Below are 6,912 nucleotides of genomic sequence, written 5' to 3'. Positions count from 1 at the left end.
TTTTTTTTTTCTTTTTTTTTTGGTCTTTGCTTCCAGCTACGCTTAGGAGACAAGTCAACCAAGTTCAAAGGTGGCACCTTCTAATGACTAGAACTTCAAAACTAAGTTCCATTAAAACACTGACGGTCAGAGAAGTAGAAAAGTGTACTTATTAAATATATTTTCAATGTAAATTGTTCATGATGTATTCCTTTTTAAAAATACGAAGTCAGAATAATGACTAAATATAATAAAATATTTTATCCACATAGCCATTCATTTACTGAATAAACATTTATTGAGCATCTTCTATAGGCCAGTCCACCTGTTAGGTTCTATGGTTTCCAAGATGAATAAGATAAAGTCCCTTTGCTCCAGGAGCTCGTTATTGGAAAGAGTCCATACAAAAAACAGGGTTGTTGTTGTTATTTTGTGGTGCTGGGGATTGAACCTAGGGCCTTGGGCATGCAAGGCAAGCACTCTACCACCTGACTTATATCCCCACCCCAGGGTCATCAATATTATACACAAGAAATTCAGTTAAATCACTGCTAAGAAGGAGGTGTCACTAATAGGTCCTTTAAATGCTAGGCATTCCTGAGACCTAGATTGCAGGATATTCCAAACTGAAGGTTCAGCAGCAGAAGGAGAAAGAGTTGACACTTCTGGAAAGTTAGAAGATGTTTGATTCATCTGATACTGAATTATATTCACCTGATACCTACATAATTTTTAATATATATTTTTTAGATGTCAATGGATCTTTATTTCTTGATATGTGGTGCTGAGAATCTAACCCAGTGCCTCACACAGGCTAGGCAAGTGCTCTACCACTGTGCTACATCCACAGTCCTTGATGCCTATATTTTTAACCTATAAATAATACAAGTTGATTCATAAACTGGATTCTAGACTAGCTGAAGGAAGTTATCATATTAATAAAATTCTCCTTCTGTGTCACCTGTGTGTGATAAACTTTGCCAGCAGCTAGTGCCTACCTCAAATACACCATATATACTACTTACCAAAGAATTGTTTATTTAAAAAAATGACAGATTTTAAGAGGCACTCCATGATAACTATCAATTATAACAGTCCCATCTTTCACTGTAGAACCATGTGATAAGTTTTAAACACATACATTGAGCTTAACCAAAATCGAAAGTACCATGTATTAAAAGATGCCTCTGTGCTCAAAATCCTCCACAGAACTTGGGGTCTTTTATGAGGCACTAGAAAAACCACATCAGCAATTTTTGTTTGTGCTCCCACAGCTGGGTTTTCACCAAAGGTCAGAGCCACATGCAAGCTGGGTCTATGCAATAGAACACAAACCAATGTACTGGAAAAGCATGGCACCATTTAGAGATTGATTTTTCTCATCACCAGTCTACTCTGTGGCTCCAAAATGCATGTGCATTGATAGAGGCCTATATTGACTTAATTAAGATAATGAAAGCATATTTTCCACAACAAAGAGTCATTTAATTTTATAACTTTGTCAGTGATCAAAATAGAATATCTATTTTACAGTTCCCCTCAATCTAACTGCCAGGGGAAATAAGTTATTTTTGCAAGTGTAAAACAACAACCTGATAATAACTTTATGGCTACTTGAGAGTCTTATGTGTAAAATTTAAGCTCTAGTGCTGTAAATTGTTGCAGATTGCTTGCTTGCTGTATGCAGAATGGTGTGTTGATGGGAATACTTCAGGTGCCTAGAACTTGGGTGACCACCAGCCTTTAGTCTGTTTCAAGTGGCCCATCACGTATTTGTTGTTCTCAGTTGATACCCAACCTCCTTCTGGCCATATCTGGATTGTGGGCTTTCCTGATCGTTCCAAGGGGTGAGCTGGTAGGTCTATGTGCCTGTACTTTGGCTCTCTAAACCATTTCCTGCAGTTCCTCATCAGTGTCTCACATTCCTTGAGTGGGAGTGGTTACAGCTCAGGTGGCAACTCAGTTTAAACTCAGTAGTCAAGCACTGACCCTCAGTTTGATGCAATAAGCCCAAAGAACGCCTATAAAGTTAAGTGTTGTCTACATATCTCTTTGGAGAGTCTCATACCTGACTGACGTGGTGCTCCCCTTCTGCATGCCTGAAAACCTCCCACAACAAAGAAGGAAGTGGCTGCAGAGACCTTCTGCTCTCCAAGAAAGGAAGGCAGCAGTAACAGTTGCCACCCAGTCCCTTCAGCTCCAGGCTGGATTTTAGGAGAGGAGAAAGTAAATAGTTTCTAAATCAACAGACTTAGGGGAGAAACACCTGATGCTCCAGCTAAAATGGGCTGGCATCACCTTCAGGTGGGGTACTTGACAACTTGGCTGAGGTTTGGCCCATGGGGAGTTGGACCCCTAGAGCAGGCTGGCATCAGCTCTGTCTCAGCGGCTGGGCAAGAACCTGTCCTTTTCCCATCCTTCATTTCAGATGGCACAGCAGGGATCTTTCCTAAGCTCAAAGTGAATCTGGAGGATAGGCCCATTATCTTCCTCCAGAGCACATTTTAGAGGTTTGTTAAGGCCTCAGGCATGCATTTCCCCGGGTAGGGATAGGGGCTTTGAGGGAGGCTGGGTCATATTTTCTTTTTGCAGAGCTGTATATCTGTGTGACAAAGGGTGGAGGGGCCATGGGAATGCATGCAGCCAGTTTGGACCCCATTATCTGGTGCATTGCTGGCTGTTTAACACAACATCACCAGCAGTGTGGGCAGTTTGCTGCGAGTAGAGGTTTACAAAACAGACAGCGACATCTTGCATGTTTTCTCCTACTCCCCCCCCCCTTTTTTTATTACTGCTAAGGGCTTGGATGAGCTACTAGCCATTCCCGCCCTCCCATGGCAACACCTCAGTGAGGCAAAGAGCCTGATGGTCACGTAGTGAGCTGCCTCTATGCTTTCTAGGGATGCATTTGGAGGAGGAAGCATGTGGTACAGTTTGGCACTACGTTATCAGTTTTTCTTAATGGCCTGAAACAACCGAACTGTGTGTGTTATGTGTAAGAGAGACACTGACTCTGTGGAGACACAGGTTTAACACACTTAGACTGCTGGGACTGGACTACAGGTTGCACCTTACAGTTACTGGCAGATGTCATAGAGGACACCTGCATGGTTTGTCCATGTGACACCCTGGCATTGAATACACAGTGCTGTAATAATGAGTTCTATAGTTTTTGTTTTTTTTTTATCTAGTAGTGTGAATGCAAGAAAACAATATATACTAGATATACTGCATCCACTTAGTGTGAATATTCAGCACCAAGTACTGAAAAAAATTTGAATATAACTGTAACAGGGAACTGGGCTGGAGGAGACAAGCTCCAAGATTTATTACCATTTCTAAATTTTATGAGTTCTATTGTTTCCTTCGTTTGTTATCAGTGTTAGCTATAATGAGGGTTATAGGGGGAAAAAAAGAGCTGAAAAGAAGACCCCCCCCCCCCAAGGTGGCTCTTCTGTTCTGGCTTCTTTAGGATAAAGGCAATCTTTCCCCTTTATTGTGTATTCTTACTTAGCAAGGTACAAAAGAGCAAGGAGAGTTTTACTCAGACAGTTGTAAAGTTTTAAACACTTAAAATATATTTGTGAGAAATGGACCACAAAAGTGATTTATTAAGCATCCTAAGAGTTTCCTTATGATCATGTCAGAGATGCAAATTTTGAGCAGTTGGCCTGGTCATCTTGTAATATCTGAGGTATATCTTCACAATTGACATTTTTAAAGATAATGAGAATGGTTAGAATTAGAGGGAGATATAATTCATCCGACCCCACAACCTTATTTTTTTTTTAAGTGTGAAATTCGTGCAGCAGGACTGTTCCCAGAAACGTGTGTGGGGGTGTTTTGCATCATTAGCACCCAGGAGCGGGGTCGGGTTTGCTTATTAATGGTACTTCTCAACGCGTTGCGGTGCGCTGGCTCACTTAGCAACTTCGGGAACTCAAGACTATGTATGAGTCTGGACACGGTAATTCGCGCTCAAGGATTCTTTTCTTTAATTCTACCCAAACTTTGGAGAAACTATCATAAAAGTGCAGGCTCTCCTTGGAGGAGTCGTCCTTCTTTTCGCGAATGCTAGATTTGATCTTGTTCTGCACGCAGTTAAAAATACAAATGTCTGTCTCTCCGGCGGAGTCAGGTTAGGTACAGGTTGGTAGAATCCTCCGCTCTTAGAGCGTGGAAGGTGAATGAGAAGGCTCGGAGCGCATCAGTTCTTCTGCTACGCAGCTGGGGAGAGGTAGGGGTTGGCGTTGGCCCGGGACTATGACTCTACCCGCAGGTTGGCGGCGGGTCCCAGCGGAGGGCGGGGAGACGCTCCGGCGCCCCACCGGGAGCCACGCGCACTCCTCCTCCCCCAGCTCACACTCCCCACCCCGGCCCCTGCAGGAGCGAACGGAAAGGTGCCTGGTAGTGGCAAGGGGCTGGGAAGCCAGTGAGCGGCTCTGTGAAGGTCGCGGGGTTTGGTGCTCTAAAACTCCGAACAGTGGGAACTTCGGGCAATTTAAAATGCTCTCCTGCAGGGCTTTCTGCTCGCCAGCGGCGGCGGCGAGGGAGGGGGCTTTGGAGGGCTGGGATCCCGGAGCTAGTTTTGATGGGAACCAAAGTGAATAGAAAGTGGCATTGTCGCGGACAGCAGTAAACTTTTTCCCCCTCCCACAGCAAACAAAATTGAGGCAGGGGCAGTGTTGGGCTACAAAACTAAGGAAAGACTGGAGAAAGAGGCGGGGGATGGGGGGGAGAGAGAGTGGGGAAAGTGGGGTTGGAGGCTTTAGAGGACTCTAGAGTGCGCCCATCGCCAGTTCATACTTGTTGGAGGTACTTGAAGCCGGAGGCGAGCACTTGTTTTAGACAGTGCAGAGCTCGGGCTTGTAAGGAAGTCTAAGGGTTTAGTGCAGTCCTCCCCTGTCCGAAGGTCATTTGCGCTTTTCAGTCTCGGAGGAGAGGACACTCTGGAAGGAAAGGCGCAGGTCATTTTCAGATGCTCTGTGAAGGACGGGCCGCCTACCGGGGGTGGCAATCCTTAATTATACCCTTCTGCCTCGGAATCCATCTTCCCGGCAGTGTCTTGCACTCCCACCTCCTCGGGTGACTCAGCTAACCTGAAATGCCCACCCTACGGAAGATCAAGAAAAGTAGTTTTCTAAGAAGGTTAGAGGTTTGATTACACAGAGAAGTGTTTCCACTTAAGTCCAAAGCAATTACCCGCCCTTCCCCCAGGTCCTCCTCTCGGTCACCGGGAGAAGAAAAGGACAGACCCCCACGCACGTACCCCCGCACTTTGTTGGTGCGTGTGAATTTCAAATGGCGCTGTAAGTTCATTAGTGTTTGCAATCAGCTACGGGCAGACCCCTCATCAGAGCCGAAAGCCGGCAAGAGCCATTCATCAGCGTGAAGTGTTATTCATGGATGACCCCTAAATCACGGCAAGAGTAGTAGATGCACTGATTGGTCACAGCATGGGAGCCTCGGTGCTTTCCCCGAACCCGACGCGGCCGGGAGGAGGGAGGGAGGGAGGGGCGGCGAACGTGGTTCAGTCCGGCAAATCCCATTTGACAGAAAAAGGCAGTAAACGGGGAATCTCTTTTTTTTTTGAATAAAGAAGAAGAAATAAAGTACCTGTCATCTTGACAAGTGGAGGAGCGGAGGAGTCAAGGATTATAAATGATCACAGCCGGGTCCAGCTCGCCCTGTGATTGGGCTCTCCCGCGATCAGCACCGGGGGAAGCGTATGGTAGGCTCCTCTCCCCTTCTCTCTCTCTCTCTCTCTCTCTCTCTCTCTCTCTCTCATTCTTCAGCTTCTTCCATTCTAGTATTCTGCCTTAACAAATTTTACTGCTTTGGCCTTCTTAAACTCTGATCTCTGACCTATCAACTGACTTCCAGAACTTTCCTACTCTGGCTTTGAAACTATTTCCAGGCAGTAAGTCAGGGCAATTGTAGGTCTGACCTACTTTGTTTCTTTTCTCCCTGGGATCATGTCTTGCCCTGTTTTCTAGTGTCAGAGACATTTGATTCATATTTTTGCTTTCTTTTTAGTTGTTTAAGGCAGAGGGTAAACATTGTCACTGTTACTCCATAATATGTGGAAATGGAAGTCCTGCAGTTGTCATTTTGCTTTTCCTTCAATTTTAGAGGTAATATGGATAGGTTTTGCTGACATATATGGGGCCTGGTGGCCTTTGCCTCTTAGAAACTAAGTCTTATCTTTCTTGTTATCTTGCTAAGAGGCTTGTGTTGATGACTTAGGAGGTCATATGTTGTTGGGGAACATAGTGTTCGACTGTCTTTTTTTTAGTAGAGGAAGTAATGCCCTAAGCAGAGATGTTACAGATTTTGCCTGATGCATTGCATTAGTTCCTGGAATATGCAACAACTTGGCCACTGATTTTTCTCCCGCTGCTTGTGGTTTTAAGGAGTGTTCTTCAGCTGATTATTTTACCACCTACTCCATTCTTGAGTCATGAACCCATAGGCTTGAATTCTATTCTGAGGACCAAACATGGCAACATGCTGAGTTGGTTAGTTTGTTGCCTGGAAAAATATTAGGCAAAATTGATACTTTGATTAGAGAGAGAAAGAGGCAGATTTCATATGTTCACTTCCAAATATTAGAAAATAATTATTCTGGCTTATTCTAAAGACATGGCTGGAAGTAGATCTGTCATGTGACAGAGAAAGAACCTTTGTCCATAAATAGTAACCTTTGGAGTAGGTGAGCATCTTAAGACCATATGTAAGTAGGGTGACCATTTGTCATGTTTGTGGAGGAGACTCCTGTTTTACACTTATTGTCCTGGAATTGCGAATAGGATCCCTTTCTATTCTTGTGTCCTATTTTAGATGTTATGAATATATATATAATACATGTACATGTATCACACATGTGTGTGTGTATATATATATATATATATATATATATATATATATATATAT

The 6,912-nt window shown here is 44.0% G+C and overlaps 1 protein-coding gene and 1 long non-coding RNA gene across 6 annotated transcripts in view; one reads left to right on the top strand and one right to left on the bottom strand.

Moving 5' to 3' along the window:
* Tenm3 (teneurin transmembrane protein 3) overlaps positions 1–6,912 on the top strand; it is a 2,471,519-nt gene that overhangs the window by 1,868,119 nt on the left and 596,488 nt on the right. The window lies entirely within an intron of this gene.
* On the bottom strand, positions 3,454–6,391 carry LOC125612892. The gene is made up of 3 exons (XR_007343379.1): positions 5,596–6,391; positions 5,249–5,392; positions 3,454–5,092 (listed from the first exon to the last, which is right to left on the bottom strand). It is a non-coding gene; the product is annotated as an uncharacterized LOC125612892 (long non-coding RNA).

Source organism: Marmota marmota, unplaced genomic scaffold (assembly GCF_001458135.2).
Source record: "Marmota marmota marmota unplaced genomic scaffold, marMar, whole genome shotgun sequence".
NCBI classification, from domain to species: Eukaryota; Metazoa; Chordata; class Mammalia; order Rodentia; family Sciuridae; genus Marmota; species Marmota marmota.
Note: the sequence above shows the minus strand (reverse complement) of the source record. Positions and strands in the feature narration are given on the sequence as shown.